The sequence below is a fragment of the Gavia stellata genome, chromosome 10, assembly GCF_030936135.1.
Source record: "Gavia stellata isolate bGavSte3 chromosome 10, bGavSte3.hap2, whole genome shotgun sequence".
NCBI classification, from domain to species: Eukaryota; Metazoa; Chordata; class Aves; order Gaviiformes; family Gaviidae; genus Gavia; species Gavia stellata.
The window spans coordinates 21,006,608-21,021,361 of NC_082603.1; positions in this window are offsets into that span (position 1 = coordinate 21,006,608).

Sequence of the window (14,754 nt, forward strand, 5' to 3'; positions counted from 1 at the left end):
TAATGTCTGCTTGTTTGGGCATTGTCAGACTTATTGCCATGCCTGGATGTTCTAAGCCTGCTGCAAAGAACTTTAGAATCTAGAAAAAAATTACATACAAGCTCAAGACGAAATGAAAGACATTGATTAGTGCTATTTAATTTATTTATAGGACATTCCACAATTTTTAACATTAAACAGGCAAAATTATGGATGCTGTCAGGAAAGGCCTTTGAAAGATATAGTATGTAAGACAAGACAGGTGGAAGAGTAGTGTTAAGAAACTTGGAGAAAGATAAGAAGAGCTTACCATGAAACAAGACGGCTGACTAGAAGAGATTTGAGAAGTGTGAGTGGGAAGCGTGGGGAAGGCAAATGACCTCTGCCAATGGTTTTAAACAGAAGATCTGAATTGAATCTAGAGGCATGGAAAGTACGGATAAAAGCTGAATTGAACTGTTATATAAAACACCACATTCCATCATAATATGCTGCACAATATAAATATGAACAATACAAAGTGTGAACAGACAATTTGGAGTACATGATATGACAGTGCTACAGTCTTTTGTAAGAAATTGCTGCATAGGTTATGTGTTAGCTTTAAAAGGACTACATATGTCTTCCACTAACATCTTCTATTCAGACTTTCCTTTTAGCTGTAGCATGTTTGGAGTTCTGAAAAATAAAATTGATTGAGTTCTTCTCATTTGCATTTGAACAGTGATTTAATCTCCCTGCTAGTGATTAACTTGGCCTCAGGTCCATTTTGGCCTTACAGATCAGAAACCTTTACATTCCCTCTGTGCCATGCAGGTGGGGTATCACTCCGAGAAAACCTCAAAGAAAACCTGTATCATCACTCACATATTTTCTCTGTACAGGTTACCAAGGGTGCCATTTCATTAGACATGGTGTTGTAAGCCTGTGCAAAAGCCCATTTAGTAGAAGCTGACTGTTGAGCAAATTAATTGGTGGAAGAGATTAATATTTACTGTTTTCCCAGCACAGCAAAAATGTTAAATATATTGTGTAAAATCCATTAAGTATCAACAAATACCTTAAGCTACAATAAACTTACCTGGTTTTAATATATATTACCAAAAAAAATCCCTTTTTTTGGGTGTGTATTCAAAAATAAGTATTTTTAATTCATGCTTAGAGGAAAAAATCAAACATAATAGTATGGAAATATTTCTTTCTATGGCTGAAAAAATGGTTTTGCCCAGTAAAAGTTAATTTTGCTGCTAATTTTACAAGATATCTCTTGCTCTGTCACACAAAAAAAAGACAGAGAAAAAGCAACTGCAATGCTTCACGCTGTCATCTGAAATCTTTTGATAGTTCTTTGATGAAGATATTTGCTAAGGATTACAATGAACATTCTTCCTATTCTGTTACATGGTTCTGTGGATTGAAGCCTTCTCAGAGCTGCATTTTGCTTTGACCAAGAAATACATCTTACATATGAAATTTTCAGTAGCTGAATTGGAAATAAGGTAAAAAAGCATCACAGATGGAATGTTAGGAGATAGGACTCAGCAGCAGGAGATATATTAATGGCTGGTGGATAATTAGCAACAACTTCATGTCTCAGTGTCACTTTTGCCATGGGATTGATGCAATGAGGCTGTTAATACTTGTTCACAGTTGGATTTTAGTAGGTATTTTGCTACAGCTGCAGCTGCAACTGCTACAGAGTGCGTGTGTGTGCAATACCATATATGCACTGTGTGTTTGGATTTGGCTGCAATGTTTCTGCTCTGCATGAGTTTTATGTTTCTCTTATTGTTTGTTATTTGCCATCCTGGACTTGGTATATTTCCACCTTTCCAGCTCATTCTCAGATTTGCTTGGAACAGCCTTGGCTGCTCGTATGAGAAGTTTCTAATTGTAGGGGAAAAGAGCCAGTTTCCCTGTAAAGAAAACAGTGATTGGAGTGTCAGTGAATATGATTAAGCCTGTTGATTCTTTGCTATTATGTTCCTCTTTCTCCAATGTTTCTACTACTAGAAAAACATTCAGAAGATCAAGTGTGACTGATAAGACAAAAAAGAGGTTTTGATAAATGTTAAGAAAAAACTTTTGTAGATATACTAAGAGTACTAAAACATTGCAAGGGATCAGTGAATTACTTAAGCTGTACGTAATAACATACAAAATGTTCACACCATAAGGTGTGAATATTGCCTGGTCTGTTTGCAGAATTAGGCTGAACTTTGGGGTACATTGAAGAAGCCTATACTTCAATTTCTTATGTAGCAGAATCTGAACAAGAGTAGTGTGTTTTGCCATTCAGGCACATTCTCTCTTTTGAAAAGAAAGCTTAGGTTAAAAATAAGAACTAAAATACTCTTCTAGAGAAGCTAAACTCTTCTTCCCAAAAATAAAGCAAAAAGGAGCAGCAAACCCCCATAAAACAGAAAAAAAAGAAAAGAAAATCATATCAAACTATGTAATAGATGTCATGTTTAGGATGCTTAGGAAAGATATTGCAATAGAAAGTTCTCTGAGTGGAACTGTGAAGAGTACAGTTTTAGTCTGCAAAGTATCAAACATCTTCAATTTCTACATCCTGAATTCTTTCTGTAATTTTAAAGACAATGATATATCAAGGATTTTTTTATCATTTGTTTTAGTTTTCATAGTCTAGAGGGTCAGACACTCACAGATTTTATTAAAAAATGGGTAAAAAAGCAAGAAAATGCAGTATTCTGAATATCCACTAGGCTCACTGCTGAAGGAGCATCAGCTGCATGTTGGTTATTGTCAATTAATCAGATTAGATTCAATCTGTCTGTTCTTAAAAGCTTTTATTTTTTTAAGTTCTACAAAAGGTTAGTATAAATGAAGGACAATTGTGTAGCATGTTCCATTGTACAGTAATATTAATGTTTTAGTGTCGACACGCAAATCCCTTTTCACAAGGATTTCTAACTCAAAAGAAAAATCCTTTGGGATTACATTTTCAGGGAATCTCAAAATTCTAGATTCATTTGCCCCCCTTAATTCTAACAATTTAAAAATATATTAAGCTATTCTTTAAAGCTACCTAGAAGTTCTGGGAGAGTTGTCTTGGATTTCCTATTTTTTCATACATTTATTGGATACCAGACTTATTTTCTATAATGAAAATTTCCTAAAACAAGATGGACTGAATGTACATTTTCATATATCAATGATCTTTTGGGGCGGTAAGGAAAAAACATTTTGCATATGTAAGAACACCTCTTTAGCCAAAATTTCATAAGGACTTCCAGTATGTAAAGTTATTGAGCATGCAAGGCTCTGTGGATGAAGAGCTCCCCAGGTATACACTGAAGGGGGAACTGGAGCTGTTTATGTCAATGGTTTGCAAATAATGGGTCTCTGGGAGAATTTAAAATTGCAGTTTTCACTCCAGACTGTGGTGCCTTTTAGGATGAGTTGAGTTGCTATGAGGTTTGGCACTCTTCAGTGCACCTTAGGCAGCAGTTCTTATACTTCCATTGAGATTGTAACAGCTGGCCATTACAATCAATCAAGTGACATTTCAGGGGTATTGTTTCTTAATACTAAGGAAAAAAAAGAGAAATAAAAGATATTAAATTGTAACTTGTGCCAGAAAGAGGAAGGAATTTATAGATTTACCTTTGACTATAAAAAGCAGGCACTTGCAAGTAAATTGCAAACTGATCAGGCATTTATTTGTATTTGGGACACTGCAGTATTTTCTATTAATATATAAACACTCTCAATGTCTTTATAGTATTAATTCTATGTAGGTATTGGTTATGTGTTCTGTTAGTCTTCTGCACATGTAAGTGTAGAGCACTAAACTGTAGGACATGTGTAAACTTGTGTGGCAGATCAGAACTTCACTAGTGAAACCATTGAATATCATGTAGATTTTCCTTGCTTTAAAGCAAGCCTTCAAAGCAAAAATAAGGTATTGGAAAAGCTAGTGAAGAGATGGGGATTCTAAAGACTAGATGGGGCAGCCTTCAAAGGGAGTCAGAAAAGAGCCTTAGAAAAGTCTGGGACAGTAATGTCATCTAAGTTAAAGTTTTTGAATTCCTGAAATGGAATAGGAAGGAAGAGAGGTTTGATTCACACAGTTTGTGCACACAGTTGTGCATTCACACAGCCACACAGTTTGTGCATAAATTGTTTCTGCTCCTCTTAGAGTACAGTTTAATGAGTTAAATTATTATTTTTGCATGCCATCTGTGCCTTAGTGCTTAGTGCTCTACATTGACTGGAGTAGCTAATCCTATATGAACATAATCATATGTTCATTATATGAACATGTGATTATTCGATATGTAATTGAAGTTATTAATAAAGTATTCTTACTTGGTATTGGCAATTTGCTTATCAGCAACAAAGAAACAAAATCATGAATGCAGACGTTATAATCAGAGTGCTTAATGCAAAGCACATCCTTTCCTAGGGACTACCTAGGTAACTATGTATTTAGCTATTTTGCTACTTAATGTCTTCAGGGACAGTTAACAACTAAAGCATCTGTACCTAAAAGACCAGAACAGGGAAAATTATAGAGAAGCTATAGTATGATGTAACAACAGTGGTAGCAGCATGCTTACACAGATAGATGGCAATTTTAGTCAGTTGGGTGCATATTCTACAAAATACCAAATTTTTTCTCTCTGTTCATGAAGTAATGCAATTGACACTAATTTCAATGAGAGTGAAAGGAGCAGCAGGTTCAGAAAGTAATGCTAACCACTTAAACTTCCCACCATTAGCAACTGCCACTCCTCAGGGTCAGTTCTCCTTTCAGTATATAAGCGTGTTGTTTCTCCCATAAACATAAACTAAGGGGATAAGAGAGCCTCCTCTTAGGTGAAAAATTAGTGAATATGGTCAGTCGAGGCAGAGTGTATCAAAGCACTTTAGGAGGATTACAGGGAAGGATCTCTTTCCTCCATCAGACAATTGTGGTTAGTGCTTTGATAACATTGATTTTTTTTTCTTCCACTATTAGTGAAATTAATTCTTTTCACCTCTTCCTTATTCTCTTTACAGGTCATCACAGATGATCTCCAAGGTGAGCAATCTCATCAGAAATTAGGTGAGACTGTTACGCTGACTTTGATTGAAAGCAGTGAGAAAAACCTTTCGGACATTTTATGATACATGTGATTGAAGCAAAGAAACATGGAGAGAGGAGGGTTGCATCCTGGATGAAATTAAGTCTGTGAGTTAACTCTCTTTTTTAGAGTTTTACAATTGACTAAAGCTGAGAAAGTTATCATCAGGTGTACTTTTAGTACCAATTCTGTTGCCTGTGAGGTTTCATGCAGAGTTTTACATCTCTATTTCTCACAAGAAATATCCCACCATAAGTTATGAAGAAGTCCTTAGCAATAGTTCCAAATAAATATCATCATTATCAATAATTAAGTAAAGCACAAAATAATTTTTTTTGGCACATATATAGGGGCTGGGGGCATATAGTGAATTGAAATATTTTCCAATGGCTTGAGAGTGAGCACTTCTTATAAATGTTTAAAAGAAGACCTCATTAAATTCAAGTCCTTAAAACTCTCCTTTGTTATCATACCTATGAAAGAAGTGAGAAGAAATGTCAGGCTGGGGATGTTCCATGAATGCTGCATTTCTTACTTTCCTGGTTTCCTTGGGCACCTGTCTCTCCTTACATCTCTGTTCTCTCCAGCCTGATGTTTTGTTTTGCAGTCCCTGGGAAGTGACTGTTTTTGTTCTCTTGCTACCTAGTGCAGCAGAGCCGCGCTCTGTGATTTGGGGTCTCACGATGTGGTTAAAAAAAAGAGCTGTTTTAATAAGTAATACAGTTAGGAACTAAGTTACGAATATTCAGCTAGACTAGTTAAAAGTTTTAGATGGCTAAGCTTACCAGTCTTGCACAAAATTGGCCCATGTGATGGCATTTGACTTTTTGAACCAAACTTCATTATCTTTTTAAGTTGTTCTGCTTGTGTTGGAGATGCAAAGTTAGGCTTAAGAGGTCAGAAACAGGAAGAGCTTAGGTTATGAGATTCACCTGGCATAAAGATACCTAATTTGTAAGGCCTAATCTGAAACATATAACAGTATTCAGATATTAGCTGAAGTAAGCATCTATGCTTTTTCCTCTGAGACCTGCCTTTCTTTGTTTGGCTATGAAGTTTTGGAGGTGTTCCTTTTAGCTGTCTCTTCCATGTCAGCCAAAGTGGATCTCTCCTTGAGGTGCCTCACTGTCACTACACCTTGCATTGTACCCTTCAAGCATGGATTCTGTCCTGCAAGCCAGATGTACAAAAGGTGAGTACTGTAACAGTCTTATGCTACCGCAAAGGCCAGATTTTGCATTTGGCCTTGAAACCCCTATGCTTCTCTTCCAGTTTGTTTTTCAGGAGTCGCCTAATGATTTGATTTGATTTTTATTTTTTGTTTCCCCTAATCTGGAGAAAACTATCTTCAGCAACATAAAACTTCCCAGATAGCTAGCAATAAAGTTACCATTGTACAACACACAGGGGAGTTTTAAGCAGAAGTTCACGCTATTTCTTGCATATTCTCTATGCAGTAATATTTGTTTTTTCAGTAGTGTGAAGACTGGGGAGTGTGATGAGACCTAGAACAGATAAGGAATGAGTTGAATAGTATTCTGTCAAACCTATGGATGTCTAATGCATGTACATGCTTGAAATTTTTGCTAGCAAAAATTGTATTGCACTTGGGTATTAAGCCTTTGTCTCTCCAGCCTTTTCATTTTGCCAGTAATATGTAAGCTTTCTCTTAACTGCTGTAATTTGCAAGGACACAAAGCATGCTTGAAATTACTTACCTGACTGCACTTTGTGTGAAGAACTCCATCCTCTCAGCTGTTTTAGATTAACAGTGAATTACAGTTCACTTCAATGCAATTAGACCTAATGAGGTGCACATGGAGACTATTGGGCCACTATCTAACCACATTATATGGACTTGATAGTTGCCATTTTAATCAATTGGTTTGACCTTTGAATGCAGACTACCACAAAGCAGAAAGAAGTTCATGGCTCAGGTACCTATTTACGTGAATGCAGGGAGACATGATAAAAATTAGCCTCTGCTCAGGAAAAGTTGTTTCTCTGGGGACTATTTAGAAAAGAAACCCTATTTGCAAAAGGATGGTTAAAATGGTTGGCCATATTATAAGTACAGTTAAAATATTACCATAAGTATTTTACTTTCTTTTCTGGTATGACTTGATTTGAAATTTATGTCTTGCATCATTGGCTATTTAGGAACAAAAGGTTAGATTTCATAAAAAAAAAAAAATCACTTTATCAGGTTACATTGTGGTAATGAAAATCAAGCACAGCCTTATGTAACCTTGTTGAAAGTAGGTGGACTTCCTACAAGACAGTTGGCTTTGTTTAACTGTATTCAATAACTTTCTATTGTGTGTTGGAGGGAATATTTTCACTTAGTCTGGGATACACTCTTCAAGTTCTCATCAAGTGAAACTGCCATTAATGGCAATGAAAGTACACCAGATCGTAATTTACAGAATTGAGCTTTCATTATGAAGTGGCTATTCATGGGGGGAGTTAAATACGGGGTTAAAGCTATGAGGGATGAGTGTTTTGCTTCCCAGAGAAATCTTCCGAGCATAGCAAAATGAAAAGCAGTAGGACTATTTCTACAGGTTTTATATAGATATAGATCTGTTGCTCCCTACAGAATCATTGCTCTTTCTTTAGTTTGTTCCCTGGTTTGCTTCTTGTTGTAGGAACCCTAAAACAAATATTCACTTGGCTCATTTTTATAAGTCTCCCTGGTATGTTTGAAAATCATTGTCTTACAACTTTCTGAATAGCTTCTGCACCATACCTTGTGAGAGGACATGAGTCAGATGTGCAACCTAACAGGAATCTAGATATGAATTCCTGGTTATGAGTCACACTAAGGAACAATGTCTTGATCCTTGCTTTAAATCACAAGCATGTAAACTTCCTTCTTCCTATCGTGCTTAGCTTCTAAATGAGAAAAGTCCTTTTGTGCTGTAATGGAAAGTAACATCATAAGAAATCATGTTTTATTCTAACTGCATGTAAGCTGCCAAGGAAAGATAAGTTTTGTGGTAATTACATAAAATAACAAGCACTTTATAGAAGGTGCCAAATTAGACAAAAGTGTCTTTATCTCCATATATATATGTATGATTTTGTTAAACCCTGTTTCTGTTACTAATACATGCTCATTTAAATGCATTCAAACCCATCTTCTGTTTCTAATATGTTAGTGATTTTTGCATTTTCAAAATAAATACCTGGATACATGGAAAACATGGAAATCCTGACAGTTCTTAACAGATGTAATTATCAATGGACTGTATAACCCACTGATAATTGATTTAATGTGTGATGTATGTTGGCTTGCTTGTAGACCTTTTATACTCGTACATTCATGTCATACAATCTGCCCACTACTGTATATGGTTACTGTAATATGAACAAATTTTATAGTTTAGACATTTGTCTGTACCTAATGAAGTCTGTATGATGTTAAAATGAAAATGAGAGCATCCTGAATTATATTAACTGGGTGATAAATACTGGTAGCCTGCAGAATATGCATCTTCAGGATCTATGCTAGCCACTATGCAGTGAGTTGAAATGCTGCTCCTATAAGATATAACCTAGATTATAAATGTTTTCAATTACCTGTTCCATGGATTCTTTAACTGTACTGTGAAGTAACTGGTATGGATGACTGCACCAAAATTGGTCCTCTAATGTAGTCTTTTCTATACAGTTGAAGTACGTTACTGTTTTGGTATAACTGGTACTTGACCTTCTTCTGTTATTTTCCTATGGAGAATAAAAATGCAGGTGAATATAGAGTAGGTATTCCTTCTGTGTGGACTGGGTTGAGATGTAAGGTTGTAAAGGATTTATGTGTAAACGGGCAACCTGAAATGCACATTGACTTGACTTCTATTTGAACTCCCTTCCTTTTTCCTTTGCAAAGGTTGCTTGATGTCAAAGGCCATCTGTTTCCTGTAGCGCAGAAACATGTAGACATTGAGAGAACAGAATTTTAATCTGTTCAGTAAACTACAATTTAAATGTTTGTTTCAAGAATCTGAACAGTTTCAACATTGGAATTTTGAGTGCAGTGATTTTCTGCTTGTTTGTATATTTAAGGTCTGAGTGTTATGATAGATCTCAAAGTAATGAAGCATGGCATAGTCTCACTATGCCTATACTGGCACCATTTCAGACTTGTTGAGGACGCCCAAATCTCAGATACCATTTGAGTAAAGGAGCTGGGTCTGATGTGAACCATATTTCACTCAGTGAAGGTAAGGAGTATTCAGCTGAAGCTCCTTACATCATTTTGTTTCACAGGTGTGAAACAGCCTTGGTGTCATAGCTAGCTGTCTTAGTCTAGAAGGCTGGACCATCTTGAGAATCCAGGTCACTAACTCTCAATTTCTCACATCAGCTGAGTGAGCATTGCCTTAGTCCTTCAGGCTGAAAGGAGCTGTTACTGTATTTAAATATACTATGTTAAATTTTGAACTCTCAAGAAACAAACTTCAAAGGAAATATTTGCTATCATATCAAGTACCAACTACAGCTATGAAATAACTTTGTGAATATGATGTTAAAGTGAATTAGTTTACTCTTGCTTGGTTTAGCTATGTAGAGTGGACTGGGGCACTGGAAAATCAAAAAAGATTGATTTGAAACTAAATCAGTTGAGGAGACATTTAATGATGAAAGTGGTTCCATCAATTTACGCCAGTTATATTAAAAAAAAAAAACCAAAACAAGGGCCAAATCTAGCTTATGAAAGCCATGAAGGAATCCTGGGACATTCTGCTTCATTAAGATGAACAAGAACAGAGCCTTTTTTTTTTTTTTTATCTCCAGAAAACCTATTTAGCTATTAGGTATATCTAATGTGTATATCATTCTGACAAGCTGTTGCTTTAGTAACTTTTACAGCACAGAAGACCAAGGACACTTTTTAAGTATTGGTATTGTTACTTTAAAAGCTGGAGGATTGTTGTGGGTTTGTTTGGGTTTTTTGGTTTTTTTGTGCGTGAAAGTTGCCATTACCTGTCCGAGTTTCATTTACATATATTGACATACATAGGGTATATGATAAATGGTAACCAGACATAATTTTTAAAGGGAAAAGTTTTAACGAAGTTATAAAGTAATATAAAGTAATTGCTAGGTGATCTTTCTGTCTGAAAAGATTAAATCTCAAAGATGAAAGAGTTTCTATTATTACAAAAATCTGTTACACAATACTTTTATTACTCCTATTGCGGTTCTGTTTAGAATATGCAGCAGCCTCATACTCTGTTACGTCAAAAAATCTAACCCTGAATGAGTAACCCCACATTTATATTTGAATCGATGTCTCATTAAAGGGCAAAGCGATTTGGCAGAAAATAAACCCCCTTGCGTTCCAGCTTGTCCTCAGATATCAGAGGGGCTGGGGGCGGCTAGACTTAGATTCTGAGTGATGCCCAATTCTCTGTGTTACAAGTCCAATCGTGCTCGATATATATGTATTGAACTCCCACAATTACGGATGCACTTGTAACTCCATACACTTTCAGTCTAGCCGCATTGCATGAACTAGCACGGCCACCCTTAAGGAATTTGGGCACGTTCAATGAGAACTCTCACAGCTAGATTAATGAGTAGTGTAGTTTATTAAAGCAACACATGCACCAGTTCTTTGGATTGGCGGTGATAGAACTACTGGCCACAAAGCATGTGCACATACCAAGAATATAAGTAATATAGCCAGCCTACAAACGCGTTAAATCTCTCAACAACTCTATAGAGATTTCTAAGTCTCCTGGGGAAGCACTTGGTATAACCAAATGTTCGAATCTTACCCAAAGGCATCCCTATGGGGAAAGAGAGGCTCAGCCTGTCGACTGATCCCAGATGTCAGAGCAGGTCTGCAGCGGTATCTTCCCTCATATCCCTCCTCTCTTAAGTCTTTTTATACTATTTTTTTACTTTACAGGTGGAGCCTGAGTGACTCTAGTCATACATATCTTTGTTGTAATTGGTGTACAAGTTTCTCACTTTGCTTTTAAAGATATACACCAAGAAAAATTCAGAGCGCAAGGTCAGTGAGGGGTGGTTGCACCTTGGAGGCAGGTAGCTTTTGGGATGGAGGTGTGTTTTGGTATTATAGTGAGATTATAATGAGCAAAGTTCACCCAGGGATAGTATTTTGTCAAAAAAGTAGCAGACTGTGGGCCCGTTCCCAGGTACTCCACTATACACCATTACACACGCTAAATAGGTTATTGTATCTTTGTACAGTAGCATTGTCTTTGACCAGGTACGTATCCTAGTTATCAGGGTGAGTCTCTATCTCATTGTTCCATAGTACCTTCCAGTTCCAGTCTTATCACAGAGCCTGGCTGCGGTGTCTCCACTCCGCTCCACGCTCCGTGTAGTTTCTCTTAGAGTCAGCACACCAAGCTCCCCTGGTGTTGCCAACATCTAAGGTTGCCTGGGGAACTTCTGTGGGATGGAACCCTTGCATAACCACCATACTCCACCCTGAAAGTTTCTTCAATGCTGTACCTTTCCTTAAAATGCAAATATAGATTTAATTTCTAAGTCACCTCCAGAAATAATTCCCCATAATCCACCCTGTGACTATAGTCACTCAAGATTCACGATATTTAGAAGGAATTGGGAATATTACATACGTTCCTGTGGTGAGGATTATTGAGTATATATGCATCTTCTGGGGATACTAGATGAGCTAAGTGTTTCATCATAATCCAAAGTTTAACATACAGAATGATCATCACAATATAGTGAGTATTAATAAAACAACAACAAAGTGAAGCATTTTGTTGAGAATCCTTTGGCAGTTGGCGACCATCCAAAAAGGGTGACCCACCATTCATGTTCTCCATCTCTTTTAATTCTTTCCATCACTCAGTGTATCTCCTCTGCATCGTGATGGACAGTAGAGTTTTTTGTCCATTTTCTTGAACCTGCTTCAACAACCGCTTCAGATCCTCATGTTGTAGTAGTTTCTTCACCAATGTAAGATTCATTCCAATAGGAGCAGACAGTAGATCTTGAAATAAGGCACAGTTGGATTGTAGCAATTGATGAGTTGTGAAAGGAGCTGAATAATTAAAATCACATCCTATAATTTCAGTGAAATTGCAAATACAGGTATTTGAGGGCTTACTAATATTTACAGTGGTTTCATCTGCAAGTATAGAATTGTAAAGGGTTCTCATACAAACACATCCATTTCCAACATAGATAAGGATAGTTTCAGGAGTTTCATCAGGGTGTATCTCAAAATGACAAATGTTTTGGTTCTGTGTTGGGACAGATGTTTTGGGCTTTGATGGTATTACTTTCACAATGAACCCTTGTTGTTCCTGCACAGTACATGTATCAACATCTGTTCTGCTAGGCCCATACTCTATGCTTTATGGGATAGAGTATAGTTCCATGTTGATTCACTCCCAGCGCAATGATTGGGTATATAGTATATACCGAAGCATTGTATATGGTTAAAACAAAATCACCGAATAGTTTGGGTTGGAAGGGACCTTTAAAGATCATCTAGTCCAACCCCCTGCCATGTTAGTGAGAGGGTCGTAAGTGGAATTAATCAAATACCCCCAGGATTGAAACTTTTCAAATTCAATTGCATTGTCCCAAATTACCTTCTGAATTTCAGTAGGTAAGGTGCCTTCCTCACTTTCCCATACAATGCAGCTGCCATTGGTTGTGCCCACAGCTGATCTTGGATACAACTAAGGGCCAGAGAAACATTATTTTGGGCCACATCAAGCGCATCTGTAATCGACCAGTGGTCCTTCTCATTTACCTCTCCCCACTGAGGCAATATATCCGACAAGAGCCATTGGTTAGTTCCCAGAGCTGAAAGAGAAAATTGTAAAGGGTGTTTCAATTTATTTACATCACTGGTTACTGTGGCTAGTTTATTGGCAAGTACCTCAGCATCTATGCTGTTTAAGACTCCCAGTCCTGTTCCTAAGACACCAGTCGCATCTCTCTTTGATTGTTTTGGAGAGATGAGAGTCTGCCCACATAACCATGCTGACCATCCTGAATAAGATGTACTCAGGAATAGTGAACAGGTAGGTTTAACTGCAGAGATATTAGTCTGCATTGCTAATTCCACACGTTTGAGGGAGTAAGACGGATTAAACAGCACTTGTTGACCGGTATTTTTAATTACGTAAGGACTGGTGTTGAAGATGTAAGGAGTTAGACTACTAGGAGGCCGAGCTGGTACATTTTCAGAAATTTGTGGGGACAGAGGTTTCTTATCCTTTACAAGTGGCACAGATGTTGCTGTATCAATCATAAATTCAAGTAGTAATTCTGTGCCTCTGTAGCCCCAAATACAATATACAGTTATAGGTTTGGTGAAGGTGAAATTGTATCAGTTTATCTGAATTTGGTTCAGTTGTTTTGTAACACTCGGTATTATAGTTTTCCGGTCTGGAAGAGTCAGCATAAATTGTTTTAATATTAATTAATTCAGTTTTATTTTTAATTTATGTCATTAATTGCATTTTAAGATTATCTTCAATGGTCCTTGAATTAATCTGTTCACGCACAGTTCATTCAGGATTCCTGTGAACACAAGAAAACAAAAGCGTGCTCGGTCGTATTCAACGGGCAGGGTTAAAAGAGGGTGAGATCCAGCAGGTGTTAATCCAGTGTACCTTTCCTGATTTGTTATATACTGTGTTGTCAGGTGGAACAGGAGTCTCTGCTAGGACCTTAGCCAAAGCTTTGTGAACAATAGTGGGGGAATGTTTGGAACTGCAGCAGTTAAACGTGTAGTATCAGCATTTAACTGTCGATAATCTGCTGTAAAATGCCACTGCCTGGTTGTTTGTTTTGGTTTTTTTACTGGCCACACTGGTGAATTGTAAAGTGAATGAGTCCTTTTAATGATGCCTCTTTTCTCCAGTTCCATCACCACCCCGTCAATCCCTGTAAGGGCTGCTGCTGGCAATGGATATTGCCAAACATTGGTGATTTTAGAGAGGCGTAAGGGTATAGACTCAATTTTATTGTGCCTGATTCGTTATCAGGTTTGAACCTCCCATTGGATTTAGGGTTTTGGGTGTGAATTTGGTGAACTCACCAGGCATGATCTGGGGGCTTTCCACTGGATGAACTGACCCAACCCATTCGGCATCCGTACCTATGCATTTCTTGTACAAATTCGCTCCAGATGGATATGGGGGTGTGCCAACCTTGACTATGACCATGATCAGCATCTGCGTGAGGAGTTTGTAAGCGATCTTGAGTATTTGCTACAAACATCTTGAGACAATCAGGGAGACCACGAATTAGAGGGGTTAATCGTCTGGGGTCAATAGGAGTTAGTATCGGGGATTTCCTTAACTCATCTCTCTCCTATATTTCTTGTATGCAGGCTGCTTTCTGAACTGCCACAGCCAGGTCAGAGTAGCCTGTGGCTTTAATCTCCAGTGGTTCTCCCCTATCCTGAGGGTCTATACCACATGCCCAGTATGCAGCTCGTGCAGTTAAGGAATAATTATGATCCCCTGGCATGGTCCCCAAAAGCCTCCTGCTTCATCCTCGCTTAACGTAATTCAGTCTCTCCCCTCAAGAGAAACTTGCCATACATACTCAACCTCTGATTCTCCTGATTTCTCCTGTATCTTTATCGAATATACATTTAGGTGCCATACAGAGAAAAAAAAAAGTCAGCTGTAGTCTGTATTGAAGAAGATTT